We start from the raw sequence: 18,881 nt of genomic DNA, 5'->3' as shown, positions 1-18,881 counted from the left end.
ATGCATATTAGTCATATTGCATAGTTTAACATAGTCATACAACGCAGCCATGTTAAAGCAAATAGACTCTGAAATGCACTTGCATATCAAGCTTTAAATCTCATATTTTTCCCCAGACTAAAACTCATAAGGAAAAACTACTTCACCTATTTACTAACCACAAAAAGAAACAGTGAGCTGCTTCATGTCACGCTCCTGACAAGAGTTACGATGGTGCAGATATAAACCGCTGAGAGCAGTGCAGCTCATGCCAGCCTGACGATTCCACGAAACACAGGAAAGAGTTCCACATTCCACTTTTGGAATTGACTGGAGATTCTGTTTCCATCCTTTGTGTTCTCTCGCCATTAAATTTGGAGACAGAAATAAATTCCAGAAGTGTTTTGAGGGTGGAGTATGAAAACTAAAACAAGACGAATAGTCACTGACTCGTTTTAATGACTTTTGTGTGTTGATGCAGACATGAAGTCTTTGTCCATGAAATGGACCATTGTGGGTTAGTCTGGCGCCTCCTTCGTTCTGCTGATAATCTAAGTGATAATAAAGTACAATCTGCACCAAGTCATACATCAAAACAGTTTTTCAACATTCAGTTGATCATAGCAGTACTTAAAGGTCCTGAGGTGGTCCATTCTAATGAGTCTGTTATCATTAATGTTCATTACCTTTATAAGAACCCCAGGAAGTCCAGAGATCTGTTTTATTTTCTTATCATTCTCTTGCAGTGATGGCCGATTTAATTAAATATTCAGATTACATCTGGCCCTCAAAGACACAAACTAATTGCATTGTCAAAGCACAAACCATGACTTCAGTGCCTTGATCTGTGGACAGACCGTAAGAAACTGAATGCTGAAATGGATTATAGGATGATAATCGAAGTCTTATTTGAAATCTGTTCATGCTTATATTTTCTTAAAATGCCAGGATAAAGACAAGCTACAAGGAAAGAAACACCAACAATAAAACCAATAAAACTATCCGACCAACCAGCAAGTCGTTTTATTCTTAAAAATAGTATAAGCTTCAAAAAACAAGACACAAAGTCAAATAGAAATGTTCTAGATTCTTGTATAACTAAAAATAATATTTATTTGATCAAAAGTACAGTAAAAAGAGTAATATTGTGATAAATTGTGATACATTAAAATGACATTTATTCCTGTGATGGCTGTTTTTTTTAGCAGCCATTACTTCAATCTCCAGTATCATATGATCCTCCAGTAATCATTCTAATATTCTGATCTGATAATAAATAAATAATAATATTAATAAAATAAAAAAATTCCTTGAATAGAAAGTTCAAAATAACCGCATTTGTTTGCAACAGATTTTCTTGCAACATTGTAAAAAGTCTTGATCAATTTAACATATCCTTGCTGAATTAAAGGACTAACAATAAAATAAAGAAATATCTTACTAATCCCAAACCCAAATTTATGTATGGTAATATACATGAACATACTGTCTTGGTTGAATACATCTTTAACATCCTCATGTTGAACTACACTCAAATGAACCTACTAGAAAGACATGTCAACTGATTCTTTTCTTGATTTCCACCCAATTTTCCTCCATTAGAAAGAAATGGAGAAAATAACATTTTGGAATTACTTTGAAGATTAAGAAGCTGTCTTTGAGAGCATGCATCTTTGGCTTCGCTCGACAAGCCCATCCTAAATGCATGTGCACACACACTCTCAGCCCAAATGAGTGCACCCCACACCAAAGAGAGCCGTCTGTTGAAATGATGTCCTCTGCTCTGTAAATTAGCTGAGCTGGTTTAAAATATGAAGTCTGTGAACCATCAGCACTGCAAATGGCCATGAGTGTTGACTCCCCATAATCTGTCTTTATTAAACTCTCTCCCAACACACTTTGAAGTACTATGGTGAGGAGAAAACGTATGTGTGCGTGTGATCACGTATGTCGGCTTCATGTCAAATAACATCAAAGTTACTTACAGGAAATTCAGTCTGGTCCTAATTAATTTATTTGACAATGTACCAACTGACCGAAGGGTGCACGAAATGTAATGGTCTATTTCACACAAATTGCAATGACCTGTGTGTCATTTAAGGGTCACAGTATGAGTTTTGAGGACCCGATTTAGCTCAGAAACAGGTAGAAAGCATTCACAACTGCCAATTATGCACCGGGGACAAGTGCTTTGCGTACATCCCTGCTACACAGTATACAAAAATGCTGAAATGAGTAGGACTAATATATTCATGATAGACCGCAGTCGAACATTCAGATGACACACATTGTAAAAAATGACTTCTCAATACGTTTCTAATGAGTTTTTCAGTGAAATATATAACAATCCTTAAAGCAAGATAAATTTACTTGAAAAGCAACACTGCATATTAGAGATTGCTTCTCTCTCTCTCTCTTTTTTTTTTATACAGATTATGTCTTCACTGTGTTTTTGTCTCATTTGTTTTTAACTTGTTTAGACTTAAAACAAGTGAAAATGCACTCACACTCTCTGAAAACAAGTATTAATATCTCAATAGAGTGTTGCTTCTTAAGTAAATTTGTCTTGTTTTAAGGATTTTAACTGGAAAATTAGACAAAAATACTCATTAGGAATGAATAACTATTTTATGTAATGAAATTTGTTGTATAAAAGTATATTTGCTAAAAGTTAATCAACTTTTAGTAGAGTACTAACATGTAGACGTTCTCAAAATTCAAGTTCATGGCCTAAATTTCTCATCAATAAAACCTCAGTTTTGATTTCATAGGCCATTAACAATCTTTTTGGGAAACCAAAGGGAATGTTTAAAAGAAACTGAACCTATATAAAGTGCATTATAAATTACTTTAGATAAAAGGATCATCTAAATGACAAACGAGTAACTAGTCCTTTGAAATTGAATATCATATAATTTTTGGCTAGAGTCTTCGACAGATTTAAGTCCTTACCAAAAAATCCCTGAAGGATATCGTAATTTATGTACAGTATATATATATATATATATATATATATATATATCATGCCTAAGAATTCCGGATCACTTTTAGTTCTCATTTTCCATCTCATTTAGGTTGACAACACAGAGAGAAGAGCAATGATGACTATATCAATATCCATCAGCTGGCTAAAATGAATGAAAATCAGCACAGAATTCCTAACCGGAGAAGATGCAGCGGTCCAGCAAGTGTGAGGATCCCATCAGCGAACATCCCAGACGAACGAGCCCCTCGGGAGTATCTGGAATGGCAAGAATTTACCGTTAGTGTAAAGAGTATAAGGTTCTGAAATGATCCATTGTGTATGAGCACCTAGTCACATGCGCATGAGGGAGCATAACTCAAAAGAGACTCATGCCCTTGACATTGTCTGGTCATCCGTTCCTTTACCTATAGATCATTCCATTTATGATTTTTCCCTCTCACAAACAGGCATTCATAAAAGCAGCCTAATGTCAAAGACAGACAGCAAGACAGACGGTGGGTCTGTCCACATCCTCCCTCATTGGTCACAGATCGGAGATGGATGAATGTGACAGCAGAATAAATCGGTTTAAAGAAGAGTAATGGTATTCTGTGTCATTTGTTGTGAGTTACCGGTGTCAAGCTGAAGCAACTGGACAGTTACGATAGCCGATTTGCATGAATAAAATCCAGTCTTTTTTTATCATGGTACATTTGGAATATGACAAAAATTTAGTGTGTAATGACATAACTTAGTGCTGTGGCATAGTTTCTCAAACGATCAGTAAAACTTTTTCAACATCTAGAACTTTATTTACAACCAATTTCAGATTTTAATGGGCCTTGAGAGAAAAAATGGCCAATATTAAGAGAAGAATATGACAGAGGTTGCACAGATGCGCACAGCCTGGTGCAAATGAGGCAAAGAACAGGGAAATTGTCCTTGTATTTTCTTTATTAAGCTGATAGGTAGCAGGCCACACTGCCTCTGTAAAATGTGCAAAAAGGGAGAGCAGGACGTTCCTCACGCACACATGAGTGTTTTTAAACCAAGCATCTCATTTTCTATCACCGTTCTGAGCCCTGTTAAAACCCACATTGCCCTCATAGCACAAACACAAACATTGTCAAGCCTTCAGAGCTCATTACATATACAATCTATATCTTTTTGAAGCATAGCTTTCATACTAATCTGAGCAAAAGCTACATGGGGAGCACCGGCTTCGAGCTCTAACCCAATCAAGAGAGATGAATGTAAAGTGAAGGGGTGAGGAGAGAAGGAGGAAAAGCTCTGTCGGTCGAGATCACATCATTCCATTGAGATGCAGAGATTAAATTGTGGTTTAGATTTGAAGTCTTAAGACCACAGTGTTAGACTGCTAAAACCAGGAATATTTTTGGTGGTTTGTGCCCATTTTATAGGATAAAAAGATGTATATCCCCATAAGGATAGCAAAACTTGAAAAGTTTAATGAAAATTTTAAATGAAAATGTATAATTCTTTTGAACTTTCTATTCACCAAAGAATAAAAAAAAAGGTTTTCAAAAAAAAAAAAGATTTAATAAAGTATGTAATAATAATAGCAGTAACAATTAATATATATATACACTCTAAAAAATGCTGGGTTGTTTCAACCCAACTTTGGGTCAAATATGGACTAACCCAACTTTTGGGTTAAAAATTTCATTAAAAAATTTAACCCAACAGCTGGGTTAGTCCATATTTGACCCAAAGTTGGGTTGAAACAACCCAGCATTTTTTAGTGTATACACACACACACACGTTTGTGTATTCTTCCACCTTTCTCTTTCCTCAGTGCTCCTCTTCTGCACTTGTCTTTCTCTCTGAATGGAGGAAGGAAATGCTTGTTAAGGTGATGTTGACCTTTTGATAAGGACTAATATGAAGAAATGTCAATCAAACATCTCTTGGGAATGAAACTTCTTGCTTTACACCTAAAAGAGCACCACACCATGACTTTTGGTGAAACGTCACTGTAAATCATATGGATTTATGTTACCAGACAGCAAGATTATTACTTTATGCAAGTTGGCTGACACTTTTAGACAGAAAGCAGTTTCAAGGGAATGGATATGAAGTTCTATTTAAAGATGAGGAGTGATTAATCAATGTTTAGGACTCTCATAAACAGAACCACTCACGTAAAGTTTCACTCCCATCCCTTTTCTCTCCAAATCTAGCTCTATGGTGTCAACTCTGAAGGAAATAGCTTGATTTCTACCTCTCGTTCTCTCTGAACAAATGATGTACTCCATCCACACTCTCCATCCTGAGGCCACGGTTTCCTGCTGCCTTTATCTTTCCGATAAGCCTCATTGCTGCTGGAAATCTGGCATGAGGAGAGAGAAAGAGTGAGACAACCTTATCTGACTTCTGCTGGCACTCTGGCTCACTGAAGGCCAGGCAGGTGGCTTTGCATTGGGTGGGAGTTTCTCCGGAGGCCTTTAGGAGTCTGGAACCTTCTCCAGATTACTGTGCGAGTCTCACTCAAGGTCATTTATGTCCATGTGAAAGCAAACATGGGTAAAATATCAAAAACATTAATTGTCATATTTAGAGGTAAGGATGAGTCAAGGACTCAAAAACAAAAACAAGCAAAACAACCCTATTGGGGAAAACTTAACTGCAAGGCAAATACAATGACGACGAACTCGAAACACAACGACCAACGAAGACACGAGACAAGAGCGCACGGTGAGGAAAAGAACACTTAACGTGCATTCACAACAAATGCAACACATAGACAAGAGAGCGCATGGCGTGAGCGAACCCGAACCGCACACTCACACAAAAACAAAAAGATACACAAGTGTCAGGGCTCTGTCACATAACCAAGAATAAACTAGACCAAAGTGTCAGAACCCCGACATTCATTTAGTTAGACACTGGAGATGTAATTTTAGAGGTTTTTCGAAATCCCTTACTCTAAATGATCCTAAGCGATCTTACGGTTTTGCCTGGTGGAAAATGGGTCACATATAGGTATCATAATATATAGACCAGGAGGCGCAAGTATCACACAAATATCGAGTTAAAAGTACCAACAGGGAACAGAAAAATGTGACAGGAAGTAACAGGAAGTAGAATGTCTCAATCTGTTGGACAAGTATACTTGCGCTTCCGCTTAAATATAATCCAATACATTTAAAACATTCAAAGGAACCCTAGTGAAAGCCAGATAAATATACAGTAAATAAACAATATTGAACAGCGAATCAGTTCAAACATTGCTCTAAACTCAATACAGGCCCATTTACGTCAACCGGTCTGCTTTTTAGTTTCTTTAATCCTTCAGCTTCATGCATTAATAAACTTTCTACTTGTATGATTCCCATCTTGCCGAAGGCTAATTAGGTATGAAAAGCTTCATTAACTCTTCTAAATGATAGCTCACCTCAGGGCATGGCCACAGTGTGAGTTTCACAAAACACTCAGTCAGCTAATCATAGCTGAGAGTTTCCTAAGGATACGCATTATGAATTCATTTTAATAGGCTCTCCTATTCCCTTAGCAGTGTATATGCTTGTGTGTGGCCACTGAAAACAAGCACAATTCACATTAATGCGCTATATAGGGTAGCGCATTCACAGAAATGTGCTTAATTGCATCCACACACACACACACACACACAAACATGCACATGACCCAAATCATCCATTGTTTATCATCTGGAAAATTCTCTAATGGTTTTGAGGCTGTCTGCTTATATTAATGATAAATGTATCTGTCAACACTTTTATAGAATAACACTAATTTGTTCTAAAACAAAATGAACAGTGCTAATAGACCAAAACAGAAACCATCTACTTATATTTCTTCTGAGGAACACAAAAGGTGATGATTCTTTTAAACGTATAATGGCCACTCTTTTCAATATTATGGAAGTGAATATAGAAATATAGCCAAATGTGGGATTCCAAAATGCACCATAAAAGTGTTATAAAAGTACTGTAGACAAGAACTTGCACACAATTTTATAAATCTGTCTGGTAATTTTGAGTGAGGAAGAGGGCGACATTGAAGTCTGTCAATTGAAATCTATCAGGTCTGAATATTGACATCCAACTTAACTCTATTTAGCTGGTTCACAAAATAACTGAGTATTTTGTGATGAACCAGTCCATTCAGTTCACAAAACCATGCGGTTCTCAAGTTCAACACACTAATTCAAAGCTCCAGTCCCCATTTGATCAGTAAATGATTCAAATTTTTTCACAGAAGGAAAATCACGAATTTGGAACAACATGAGGGTGAGTAAATTAAATTTTATTTTCTGATGGAACTAATCCCTTAAGACACTAGTTGTTTGCATAAGACTGTAAATGCAACCGTAATTGTTTGATCAGGCTGGTTTGAGTGTGTATTGTACTGCAACAGAAACATCTAGTTTTGTCAATTACATGCCACTGCTGAATAGTTTGTTTTATAGGAAATTATTTCTGCTTCTCTGGGCCACAAACTGTTGCTTTTAGCATGCCAATACCCAATTCTGGGTTTAAAGTGACTGCACATACATCAAACATATTTCATGCCATGTTCTGGCTTGGTTGCAATTACAATTTTGTTATTGTTTGTTTACTACAGCTTAAGGCACGCCAGGCTATTTAAACTGAAGTTCTCGTATTGCTTTTCAAAGCACCGGAGGTACTTGGATATTTTTATGGTTTGGTGTTTTCAAGTCATAGAAATTGGGGAAACCCAAACTCTTCCACTGGCATTCCTCTGCATTTTTACGATGTGCTTACCAAAGGCAGCACACATTTGTTCAGTGCAGCCACTGGAAAACTGGAGGAAAGAAAGGGGGAGAAGATGCCATTATGTGATGAAGGCCACGATGCCCTGCTTCATTTCACTTCATCTTTCATTGTAGAACTTTTCGTTTAGATGTGAATTTATCCAGTGACATTCAGCAGGATCATTTCATCTTTCTTTGTTTATGCCTGCTGTGTTTATGCCGTCCCCCCCTCATTTGAAAGGAATGAGATGCACTTGGACTGTGAGCTGTTTTGTATATGGATATTGATATTGCTATTTACCTGTTTCAATATTTTATTTGCTAGTTTTTAGGTTAATACCACATATGCCTTGATATAAAGATGCTTGCACTTGCAACATTTGCTTTGTTAGGATAAAATAAGCAACAGTTGTGAAATTAGGCTTATGAGTTTGATGCTATGTAATAATAGGAGGGTACACGGGTGAAGAGAGCATGTTTCAACATCAAGCGGAGGTGAGCCAGACGAAGACTACGATGAAGAAGAGGAAGAGTGCTAGACGTAGACAGCAAAGTAAGCGACAGACGAAGGACATCCGTCATGAGTCACAGACATTGATATGTAATTGGAATTACCCAAAAAGTAGTATAACATGTCTGAGGAGTAAACACTTTTCAGATGCTGCCTGCATTAAGCATGAAGGACACCTGATACCCTAGCGAGGGGCGCTTAACAGCATCTCCAATATTGCTGTTTAGAGTTTGATTATAGAACACGTGGCTTAGCTAATTTTGTTTTATTTTTGCATTAACTAGTTTGTATTGTAACTTATAAAATAAGAGATTTTATTGTTATGATTGCCTCCTGTGAGACTTTACTTATAACTACAAACTGAGCATAAAACGAGAACAACCACAAGGGAGTCTTCTACGTCATTCCTGAAGGATTGCAACCTGCGAGCGGGTGAGTACTTCATGGTTTAGGCTAGATTTGACTATCCTTACCCTACCTGAATAATTATAGCGTTAAAGAAGTAAGATACAAGGACACACTGACTAACAGAGTATTGCCTGAAAAATCTAATTTTACAAGTTTTTAAGCAGATAAGCATAGCATGAACTATAATTATAAAAGTGGCATGAGAATGACAGTCAAATGCAATCCTGAGAAAAATTAAATAATAAAGCTTGTTCATTCAACATTTTCCACATACTACTAGATAAAATCACACAGGAAAACAGTCCCTTAAAATAAAATAAAATTTGATGCCATAAAAGAGCTTTTTTGGTTCTAAGGTTCATAAAATCTTCAAAGAAACCCGAAGGGCTTTACTTTTCCACTGTTAACATATATCTACAAAAAATATGCAGATATAACAAACTTCAGATGTTAAATCAAGAACTTTTACAATGAACTTTTACAAGAACTATGTCTTTTGTTTCCACGATAGCATTTCTAGCTAATCATCGCTAACAATCTAACAACCTTTAGAGTTTTAATGCAACATAAACACTTAGGAAGGCATAATATTACAGCAGAACTGTTAATCATTACTTACAGCGTAGAAGAGGAAGGTGGAGGTCTTTTCAAAGTTCAAAACATCAAAATGTGTCCTATGTGTTTGCCTCCGGCTCTGGCAGTCAAAATAACCCATTCTCTCGCTAACTGAGAATCAGAGCGAGCCCCTTGGAGAACCCCCCTTTCCTGCTCAAATTCAAACAATTTAAGAAATTATGAATAAAAACATCTAAGCCCATTAAGGAAACTGAGTGAAAATCCTCATAACATTCTGGAAGTATATGTGAGGGAATCTGATATCCACGTAGCCATGGGGAATGCCATGTGTAGCAGGCTAGCCTGTCTCTCAATCTGCCTTCAGCTACACTAGATTACCTTTCCTGAGTCCCATGGGGAATGTAGGTGGTGTGAAATGTCAAGAATGTTACAATCAGATTTGACATGAAAAGAAGATTGTTTCGTACAAACTCTCTTTCACCTCTCTCTCTTTCTTGCACTCTCTCGTTGATCTGTGTATTTTTTGCAAGTGCAAGAAAGTGAGCTGATTTTATATCTCATGTATTGAGTATACAGCATCTCTGGCCAGAAGTTCGAGAGCAGTGGCCGGTTGCATAAAGCTCTAAGTCAGTTACATAAAAAGGTAGTTTGATTGGAATTTGAATCCAAAAAGTCTGATTACCTCTAACTGACTGCTAGTGAGTCCAGGTCACACTGGTGAGCATCTTAAAGATGATACTGTGATTTCAGTCCATTGTTTCATTACTTCAGTCTATCAGGAGCTTTAAAACTGCACAGTCAGCTGCTATCCATTCGACCATCTTATGTGTTTCCAAGCTAATCTAATGTCAGGTGTATTGATCTTTTTCAAAATGGCCCCAAGGTATGGCTATATTCTCACAGACTGTGATTGCAGTTTGGGTGCAGCATTTGTAAATTAACAGGCGGCATAATGCAATTCAATGACTTTGGAGACTTGCACGGCAAAGTAATCAGGTCCATTTTGTGTTCTTAAGCTTTGCTGAGATGGGGTAATTAGACTACCTTCTTTGATGTGAGTTCTGGAGGTTATCGTTATATCATTATCTATACAACTCAGAGAATGTTGAAATAGGAAAGTACAAAGAAAAAGTAGAAAGTACATCCAAAAATTAAACGTTTTAAGTCATAAGCAAAAAAAAAAAAAAAAGTACAAAAAAGTACATATATACATATACACATCAAATGGAACCGTCTGTTTCTCAGAATTAAGTAAAAGACCCCAGTAATCTTACATGTGTCTGCACTACTGGTACGTTTACACAATAACCATGTTCTACAAAACGGAATTGGATTTCCTTTGTGTTTTTGAAAAGTTTTGCATACAGATGACAACATTGTCAAAATTATCCCCATTCACATTGATCTGTGAAAACTGCAAAAACTGCTGTATTATGCATGCCAGGTCAGTAGTTGGCGATGTCTCTCTGTAAAGAAGTGCACGATGTCATCGTTTTCATAAAAAGAAATTTGAAGATGATAATGGTATTGTTTTTAAAAACTTGAACTTTGAAATCCATTTTCAAAAGTTAGCATTTTCAGGACCCCAAAAAACTGTTGTATAAATGAATGGCCAAAACACGGAAAAAAGTTTTCAGTTTTTTGTTGAAAACAGTGTTGTAAACACCATCTAAAAGAGAACGCAACAACATTTCAGATTGCACTCAGATTTTGCAATCATATCTCAGAGATTTTAATATGACCTCAAATATATCTAATCAATTGTTCTCTGACAAAACAATTTAACCAATGCAAGTTTCATTGAAGTATGCCAATGATTTCCAAATGTGTGTAATATTCCTCCTGCGAAATTTTAAGGAAAATATCTAAAACAGTGTGGATACATAAAAATTGAGAAGTCCATTTAGCTTCATAATAAATAAAAGAGCAATAACATTATCCTCTAGGTATTTGGAAGTCAACAATGCCAATCTACATATATTTGTTTTGAAGTTACAAATGACAGATATAGGTAATAGTATGAGCTTTCTAGAAGGCACGTTCAGAGGTTGGAAAGGACAAATGCAACAAGTAGGACACCTCTAGCAACGGTGTGACCGGAGCTCATGGCTCAGGACAAGGGGCTAGAGGTGGATCAGGACTATAGGGAGGCAGATGGCCCTTGTGGGGTAGGAGCCATACAATTTCACGCTGCATTTTGTGCAGATGTGTCTGTGGTAACTGAAGCGAGAGGCTGCAGGAGTCAGTGACAGCCTTGATTGATACTCTCAGAGTCCCACTGTGTAGCCCTTCCACATAAAAACAAATCTCTTAGATTTACCCCCCTGAGCAGTTAAAGAAATAGTTCACTCAAGAGTGAAAATGCTGCCATCATTTGCTCATTTAACCTCATGTCATTCCAAACCCATATTATTTTCTCTCTTTTTTTGTGCATGTGTGATACAAACAGATACATTTTGAATAATGGTTGCTCTCCATGCAATTACAATGAATGGGGGCTAGAGCTTTCATGCCTCAAAAAGGATGCAAAAGCATCAAATTATCATAAAAGCAGACTAGTGCGGTACCAGACTATGGTAGTCTTCGGATACCATAAGATAGCGATGTGACGAACACACTGAAATTTACTTACTTACATGAATCAGGTAATGAGTTTGAATTATTCAGATCAGTTTTATCAAATGGATCACGTAAAACAATTCTGATTTGGAAGACAAATCTGACTTAGAAGAATAATGTGTTCACAAAAGAAACTTACAGCAAGGAGGTCTAACAACTTAAATTTCAGTCAATCCCAAAACTGACTGTTTCAAAAACACCTGAAAATATAGTGAACCACTTTTATAGTACTTTTTTGATCATAATAACAGTCTCATTTACATTCATTACTAGAAAGGAATATTCTTCAAACATTCACCTTTTGGGTTACACCAAAGATAGAAACTCATTTGAGTTACATTTGGAAGTGAATAATGACATAATTTTCATTTCTGGATGAAATATTTCTTTAAAAAACATACACAATATTTGAAACTGAATTTAGTTTGGACGTTCAATGTTTCATCACTGAAAACTGAGAAGAACGAGTGTATAATCCAGAGAAAAGTACATTTCACAAGACTGGACTGACTGATGGACATTGATGGGACACAGCTGGTTAAAGGCTATTTGACCTTCTCTTGTTCTCTCTCTTTCTCTCAAACACCAGTGTGCTGGCTCTATTGACAGAACATGAATGAGTTAATCAATCAATTGACTGCATTATTAAGCAGGTCTTAATTATGCCTCGAATAACAATCCTGCAGTAATGAGCAATTAAGACAGCCTACAAAACAAAAAAACACATGGATTCCAGGCACCCTTTATATTTACATTTACCACATTTTTTTATTCAATTTGGAACCTGTGAACTGATCTTTATTTATTTATTTACTAGCAAACCATGCAAAATGGATTTATTCAGCACAGTCTGAAACAAACACTTTAATCATGGTTGCAATCAGCCCTAAACTTCCTCTTGGCAAGTGAACTACACTTTTTGGCTTCTTCACAAATAAAAGGCATGCTGGTAAAGAGAGAGAGAGAGAGAGAGAGAGAGGAAGGTACAGATGAATACTTTTCCATTCATTTAAATCACTGTGCCATTTCCTTGGAAGGTAGGAAATTCCCAGCAGATGAGCCAATAACGTGATGCACTATAGGTATGATTCATTGGTTGTTGAAAATTTTACAGATGTTTCGTTACCAGGATATTTGTCTTGTTCAGTGCGTTCCTAATGTGCCATATTTGGGTTTGTGGCGCTCCAAATGAAATGAAATGAAAATGTGGATAGCCAACCTCAAAAATTCATCATGCTTTGCTTTTTCCTTGTGTAGAAAATCACATAAGAACGTTCAAACTCATTTCCAATCCGCAACCTCTCAAGCATTGAGCTGATGAACATTTGGGTCACTTTAGGAACTTTAATGCTGTCATGATCTCAATTACAGCATGAGAGAATGAGAGAGATTTTACATGAATCCAAACTGCAGTTTGGTTTGATGTCATTTAAGAACTCACTTTAAATTCATTTGTGAGGAAGTGTGGAAGTTCCCCACATTCCTAGTACCGCCCCTCACTTTTGATGATGATTGACTGGTCCTGCCCATATCCCGTGGCTGTTCGGCACTTGCGTTTCCTTTCACTGTGAATTCACAGATACAGAATAAAATATACATTTAGGATGGACAATATCAACTTCACAAAATAGACTGTGCTCCTTTTATCTGGTATTTTATTGTTGCTTCAGTTTGATGCCAGCAACATACGGTAAATCTACAATACAGTAAACAGAAGCATGTTTAAATGAATTGTATTTAATCATGTTTTTATACAGGGAACCCCAAACAGAAGTAACGAACACTTTTTTTATGGCGACTGTGATTTTTCCAATATAATATTTGTTTAAAATCAGTTCTCAGAAGATTTGGAAAAGTCATGAATTGTCAACCAAACACTTAATTATGTTAAGTAAGTATTTTGAGAATAGCCTTTTAGGTAATTCAGACCCCAAAAACACAAAGGCTGAACAAGTGTGAACAGTATCATATTGAGAAAAAAATTCAATATATATTAAAATTAATCCCTGCTTTCACACTATAGACATGGAGATAACTATGGCTACTGGAAAATAACTTTGTTTTCTAAACAGACTTCTTTCTTTTTTATGAACTGTTAAAAGCTCTTTAGATAGGACTCAGTGACAGCCTCTGCATTAAGCTCAGTCGCGCCTTGAAGGAGGCCATTGGTGTGGTTACCCTTGTGTGGATGCCAATAAACCGACAGCAACCCCTTAGTTTAGGCTGTTACTGGAGGAGAGAGGGTAAAAATAGCCAAGCAAGAGCCAGTATGTCCCAGGAAGGATAAGGGTGGAAACTGACACATGCGGAGCCCATCCTTGTGCATCCATTGCTGTCATCCTCCCAGTGAGTCTTATCTGTCTTATTGAGGGGTGACAGTGGAGAGGCTAATGGTACTTACGGCTCCAAGTGGAAGTTTGGAAGAAAATCTAGACAACAGACAGGGCAGACTGTAATCTGAAGTTGGCCCATTCTGAAGGATTTTGAAGCCCTACTGCTTGAGATTAGATAACATTGAGCACAGACGACAAGAGGCCATGGACTTCAGAGGCTAGCTGGGAAATTGCTCTAAGGAGGACAGGAAGAGACAGTTTGTGAGAGGTTTGAAGAGGTCCAGAAGGGTAATTAGCAACAGTGGGTGTCATTCACTATTCCATGCATAAACACATATTTATTTGCTGAAAATATTTCTGAATATAAAATAAAAACCATAAAAAAAACATAAATAAAAAAAGTTATTTTTTTCCATGTCTTTACATTGTTTAGAGCATTAAAAATAATGTAAAAAATATATATATTAAAAAAAGATATTTCATTCATAAGTTATGCTATGTCCTCGGTAGAGGACATCGGGACTCAATTTCTTTAAAAAAATAAAAAGACATGAATGAACATGAATAGGCAAAAACAATTGATTTTTTAAATCACCAATACATTTTAGTTTTCAAGATTTGTTTTTTATCAAACTTTGTATAAAGATGATTCTCAACTATGTTATAACAGAATGATTCAATATACTATTTTTCTTTCTGCAAAATGTGTGTAAAATGGCCATAAACGGGTTTTCTCATTATATACAATGTATCTATAAACTAAATCTAATTTGCATATTAATGTGTTTTTGGGGCAACATGTAATGAAAAAACAAGTGTAATTTTAAATCTGACTAATTTTTAAACTGTGTGTCATGGTGAAACATCCAAATATTTAGTATCTCTGAAATGCCCTGAATGTGCTCTGTACAGGACATCCAGACTTAAAACTGTGGCATGTGCAGTCTCAGAGAAATTCACAAAAATATAATGTCCTCATATGAGGCCGCAGGGTCTTAAGTGTGAAATTTTTGATGTATATATAACATTTCACACTTTTCATTTACTATTCACGCATACATATTTGTGCAATTCATGATTCATCAATAAGTTGAAGCTTTAAGATTTTTTCTAACTATAAAATAAAATTAAAACCATAATAAACACTCAATTTAAGAAAGTGTTTATAAAATGTTTATAGAACATAAATATCTATAGAAATAAATCTATTTATTATTAAAATATATATTGACACATGCACAACATTTTATAATTATTTGAAAATGTTTTGCATAAAAAAACAAGAATAAAAACATTTGCACCTGTACGAATGAGGTTCGGCAGAAACTCTTCATATGGAGATGGTTTGGGTGTGTATTATGCTAATTACTATCTGCAGGCATACACTCTCCAATGTGGATTCATTAACATTTCAACAAAGGTAAGAACAAATTTATGCATGTGCGTAACCAGAGATCCTTTTCTGTGCATATCAGCATGCAATTTACACAATTTTAATTTGCCCAGTTCAATGAATGTGGTGAAACGTCGGGGGCACACATTCAAATCCGAAGAGCCAGTTTTCTAAACCAGACCACCACAGCCACATGTAGAGAAACAGATGAGTGAATTGGTATTTGCTGAAAGATATCAAGACAACATAAGTGGTTGGATTTCGGAACTATCAAAGTCATGCCTCGAGCAAAAGAAGATGGTTTACTTCCTTCCGAAGGAACCAGCTCTTTTGGCAATGCTCATGTGAAAATACAACCATGTGTGGATGTTGTGTGATGTGGATGGTTGGGTGTGCGTGTGTTAGAGACTAAAGGAGGGGAAGTATGGTTCCATATGTTTTGTCCATCTGTCCATCATTGTCTGTTCATTCTTTTAGACTGTATCCAGTCTCTCTTTCCCTTCACTCTCAATTTGAATGTTCATATGGTGATATGTCTAAATCTGTGGGTTTGCGTTCTGTACCCAGATCAATATGCCAGACTTTTAAGTGCAAAATTGCCACTTTGTTTTAAGTGTTTATTTTTGTATCTGCCATTTTAGTGTTTGCATGAGTATGTACTGTATTTTTGTCTTGTAATGTAATGTAATTTACTGTAATTGTAATTTACTGAATATCGGTCTTACCATTCCAAACCTATTCTGTCTGAAGAACGCCTCTGATAGGGGAATTGATCGTCTGTGGCCAGGAAGTGCTCCTTGTCAACACCAGCTCTCTTGTCATCAGCCTCCCAGCTTTTCGGCTCAGATGTGGCTCTCTCGCCTGAAATGTCTCATGCCTGCGTTGTGTTTCTGCCTGCTTGTTTCATGGTTGCTCTTGACAAGAAACCGCTTCTTGAAAGTTGACCCTCACTGTGGGAAATTAAAAAGAGGAAAAACTAAGAAACCAATATTTCCAAACAAATAAATAAATAATAAAGGCTAACAGATTGTCCTACTTTCCGTGACCATGGATCATGGGCACAAGTTGGCTACACAAGTATCGGTAATACTTTATTTCGATAGTCCACTTTAGACATTCTATTAACAGTAAGTAACTTTGCAACTACAGGTACATGTCAACTAGCAGTTAGTAGAGTATTAGTAGACTGTTTGCTTAATATCTTCTAACACTTTCTTGGTCAACTTATTCTACTAACCCTAAACCTACCCTAACACCACATTTTGCTATAAGTTTGATTGCATCATATAATAATTGCTGTTAATAGTGTTCATCGTCTGTTTTATTACGTCTTAAATTGATTTTTCTGTACAATTCTGCCATATGTACATTAACTGACAGTCACCACTGATAAGCTACCACTAAATATTGTAGAGACTTAATTTGCTGTAAAGTTGCTTTGCAATGATTTGTATCGTGAAAAGCGCTGTACAAATAAACTTGACTTGACTTGACTTGACTTGACATGTAGTTAGTTACTTATAGTTAATAGAATGTCTAAAGTGGACTATCGAAATAAAGTGTAACCCAAGTATCTAGCAACTCAGGCAAGGTTTTCTGACCATTTACAAACAGTGTCAATTGCTTTGGAATAGTGTGAGAACACAAATATGAGACAAGAGATGGGCTCTTTCCTGCTCATGTCCTACATGCCAAAGCACAGAGTGGGATTAAATTTGTGGAGAAACACTGACATTGAACATTGAAACTTGACTTAGTTGCTAAATTTCTATTGATTTCCATGTTCTTTGTATTGGACTTTGTATTGTTTATATTTTAAAGCACTTTTTAAAGTCACATTAGAAGTGTAATATGTACTTTGTGAATTACATGCGCAAATAATGATTTAAAAATGAGTTTTACAGTGCAAATGAGAAGAGTCTAGTTTCATAAACTGTCGGCATTGAAAAGAAAGAGCCCTCCGATAGCCATTGAATCCAGAGTTTGCATTACCAGTGCCAAAAATATGCACATTTAATTTCTACTTTAAATGACAGATTCTTAAGAAAATTTTGGCCAGTCAGAACAGGAGTTAATATCACATAGCACTATCAAAAATGAGAGAAACTGCAATGGTCAATATGGTTGCTGTAGAAATGTAAGTCAAGTCTCCTTAAAGAAGCCATTCAGCCATTAATTTTAACTTTAGAGAATGCACAAGCTGGACCAATTTCTTGTCTTATTCAGGCAGTCGTGGCCTAATGGTTAGAGAATCTGACTTGTAACCTGAAGGTTGCGGGGTTTGAGTCTCAGGTCCGGCAGGAATTGTAAGTGGGGGAAGTGAATAACCAGCAATCTCTTCCACCCTCAATACCACGACTGAGGTGAGACCCCTGAGCAAGGTACCGAACCCCCAACTGCTCCCCGGGCGCCACAGCAATATGGATGCCCACTGCTCTGGGTGTGTGTGTGTGTTCACGGTGTGTTTGTGCACTTGGATGGGTTAAATGCAGAGCACAAATTCTGAGTATGGGTCACCATACTTGGCCACACGTCACTTCACTTTCAGTGAAGAGACAAAATGTATGTCAAATTTTACTGCTGATTTGGAATATATCATTGAAACATAATCTTGAAAACTATTTGGACATTTCATTTTGTCCCCATCTAAATAGATAAGAGCTGTACCTGACTCCTGCTTACATAAAAAGAGCTGCCCGAGGGTGTTACAAAGATGGTCACCAAGTGAGCTGACGTGCCTTAAACGGACTTTGGTACAAAATTCCATTAGACATGAAGACATGGCTACAGCCAGGCAACAATTTGCTTATTCGTCCTTCTGTGAATGAAAAAAGGGAGGGGGAATGATTCTGTGGCCCTTTTCCATGCTGTTGAGGCTTTTGTATCATTATTGTCTACGCTCATGTGTTTTGCTGTTCACTAAAGCTTGTAAGCCCCAAAGACATTAAATACAAGGCATGTATTTAATGTCTTCGGGTATTACGTTCTTATCAAGCCGGATATGGAGACACATTAAAGGGAAGTATTTTAACTGCTCTTTAAATCCGGAGGATCAACAACCATATGTGAAGTCCACTAATCTTATTTGAAAAGGCCTGAAGCATCGAGAGACATCAGTATGGTTTGTATTAGCCAACTGAAACCGATTTACCAAACTCTCCAGCCAAATGTACAGGAGATTAGGGGGAAAGAAAGAAATGGGATTCACGGACGGGGTGTAAGCTATGGGTTTGACAAATTCAGGGAAGACACGCTCTGTGTGTTAAACGTGCATATATTTGTGAACACGTTCAGTTTTGCGCTACAATCTGGCGTAAAATAAATAAAAAGCATTGTAAAAC

General features: G+C 36.6%; 1 long non-coding RNA gene across 1 annotated transcript; it reads right to left on the bottom strand.

The window, feature by feature from the left end:
* Positions 1-4,739: 4,739 nt before the first annotated feature.
* On the bottom strand, positions 4,740-16,484 carry LOC107692462 (uncharacterized). The gene is made up of 4 exons (XR_001634649.1): positions 16,266-16,484; positions 13,256-13,379; positions 5,187-5,294; positions 4,740-4,788 (listed from the first exon to the last, which is right to left on the bottom strand). It is a non-coding gene; the product is annotated as an uncharacterized LOC107692462 (long non-coding RNA).
* Between the last annotated feature and the right edge of the window lie 2,397 nt (positions 16,485-18,881).

This window comes from Sinocyclocheilus anshuiensis, unplaced genomic scaffold (assembly GCF_001515605.1).
Source record: "Sinocyclocheilus anshuiensis isolate Anshui unplaced genomic scaffold, SAMN03320099.WGS_v1.1 scaffold915, whole genome shotgun sequence".
Classification (NCBI taxonomy): Eukaryota; Metazoa; Chordata; class Actinopteri; order Cypriniformes; family Cyprinidae; genus Sinocyclocheilus; species Sinocyclocheilus anshuiensis.
Note: the sequence above shows the minus strand (reverse complement) of the source record. Positions and strands in the feature narration are given on the sequence as shown.